General features: G+C 44.8%; 1 non-coding gene across 1 annotated transcript; it reads left to right on the top strand.

Moving 5' to 3' along the window:
- The first annotated feature begins 561 nt into the window (after positions 1-561).
- LOC119243905 (U6 spliceosomal RNA) lies at positions 562-668 on the top strand. The gene has a single exon (XR_005124889.1). It is a non-coding gene; the product is annotated as a U6 spliceosomal RNA (small nuclear RNA).
- Positions 669-2,388: the final 1,720 nt, after the last annotated feature.

Here is a 2,388-nt window from a genome sequence, read left to right as displayed (position 1 = left end):
CACAGGCCTGAGTTCTGCAGTCAGATTTCTAGGGTTTGCTTTGGTTTAGTTTTGTCTTTGTTCTGTTTCGCTAATATCCCACATACGAGTGAAATCATCTCGTTTGCTTTTTCTCCTTCTTATTTCATTCGGCACAATCCAAAGAGACTGTTTCTGTCTGGACCAGGGACCGGGAGTAGGAGGGTGTCCTGGCATCACGTGAGGACAGCCTTAGGCGCCAGGTCATGGGGAGGAGGGAACGTTTTGAGCTGGATCAGATGGAGTTGTTCGGCATGGGCTCTGGAGCCGGCGCAGAGCCATGGCAGGAGGCACTTGACACCGTGGGCCGCGGCAGCTGGTGGGGCCTGGGGATGGAGAATGAGAGGAAACCACGTCCTGAATCCTAGCATTTCTGCATCTAGGCGATTGCCTCTGATTCCACAGATATTTTCTTTCATTTCCTTTTTTAGCAGAGGGACTCAGGGGTTATGGCAAGTTTAATAAAATCCGTTTTCATGCACAAGAATCAAAACAAGGGGAAAAGAAGCAACCGGGAAAATTGTCTTTAAGAAATGACTTGCAGTGTTTGCTTCGGCAGCACATATACTAAAATTGGAACGACACAGAGAAGGTTAGCATGGCCCCTGCACAAGGATGACACGCAAATTCGTGAAGCGGTCCATATTTTTAGTCAACAAATGGGCAGAGGAGCTAAAAAGGAACTTCTCCGAAGAGGAAATACAAATGGCCAACAGGCATATGAAAAAATGTTCAACATCACTTGTCATCAGGGAAATGCAAATCAAAACTACCATGAGATACCATCTCACACCAGTGAGAATGGCACATATTAAAAAAACTAGCAACAACAAATGTTGGCGAGGGTGTGGAGAAAAGGAACTCTTCTGCACTGTTGGTGGGAGTGCAAACTGGTCCAACCACTATGGAGAGCTGTGTGGAGATTTCTGGACCTACTAAACATAGAGCTTCCATAGGATCCAGCAATTCCACCCCTAGGTATTTACCCAAAGGACACAGAAACATCAATTCCAAAGAGCACCTGCACCCCTATGTTTATAGCAGCACTGTTTACAATAGCTAAGCTTTGGAAACAACCCAAATGCCCAAAAATAGATGACTGGATCAAGAAGATGTGGTCCATATACACCATGGAATATTACTCAGCATTCAAAAAAGATAAACACATGCAATTTGCAGCAACATGGATGGCGCTGGAAGGGATCATGCTCAGCGAAATAAGCCAAAAGAAAAAGAAAAATACCGGATGGTCTCACTCATAGCAGGAATTTATAAAACCTAAATAAGGGACCAGGAAAAAGACTAATTAGAATAAAGTAAAAATCAAAATCAACAAGAAACTATAAACCAGAGACACACTATGGGGCTGCGGGGGGTGAGGGTGGCAGGGGAGGAGGGATTAGGGCCAAAATAAGGAGGGTGGGAACTGTATGGGGACTATAACCTAGGTGAAAATGCATACATTGTGCAAAAATGAAAAATGATGTAAAAAATACATAAAATAATGACTTGCAGTTTTTTGCACTTTGCCCTGAGACCACTAGGGGGCAGGCGATGATAGTTATATGGAGTGACTGAAAACCATGGCCGTCTCAATCCTTTTTTCACCCCAAGACAAAAAGCTTAAGCAAAATAGAGAAAGTATAGCATAAAGCAAAAAATGGCTTTACCATTATCAACTTTTTTTTTTGATAAAAAATAAACTGCTGAGGTGGCTTGTATTTTGTACAGAGTGCTGAGTTCCGAATGCAGCTCTAGCCTTAGCTGCAATTCAGTGAGTGAAAATTCAGTCCCACATTCTGTGCTTCTGGCTGGGTCACAGGAACATCCAGACACGCGTGAGTGTGGTCGCAGCTCCCGATGTCCAACTGAGTCAGGTGATGCAGAACAGATGGGGACATTTAGGCTTCACACAGCTGCTTTCTTGGTTGCTGCTGCTCGCTTTTGAAGGATCAAAGTCTGAGGGGGTTCTGAAGGAACTGGTCTCAGGTACAGCCTTGCTCTTGCTCTGCTCTCACAAAAGTTTGAAACTGTTACTATGGGATGGGTCTTTCCCATTGGAAGCATCCCTGGCTCACTAAGCACAGGCGACAGCGTATGGGTGCCAGCTGCCAGGCACGGAGCAACAGCAGTGTGTTGCAGGGATCACAGCCTGTGAGGGACTTTCCATTCGTTACCTTATGCAGGCAGTGAAGCATTTGATGCAGTGGCCTCAGGTGGGTCTGTGATCTCTCAAAAATACCTGAGAGGTAAAGATGAAAGGTAATATCCCATTCAAAGGAGCGGAGGCGCTGATGATTTATTTCTCCAAGTTCTTTCATTTATAAGAGTTTGAGTTGTGTGTGGTAGACCTATTGGTCTATATGAAGG

This window comes from Talpa occidentalis, unplaced genomic scaffold (assembly GCF_014898055.3).
Source record: "Talpa occidentalis isolate TD23 unplaced genomic scaffold, MPIMG_talOcc4v2.1 talOcc4.13, whole genome shotgun sequence".
In the NCBI taxonomy this organism is placed as follows: Eukaryota; Metazoa; Chordata; class Mammalia; order Eulipotyphla; family Talpidae; genus Talpa; species Talpa occidentalis.
This window is presented reverse-complemented; position numbering and strand designations above follow the sequence as displayed.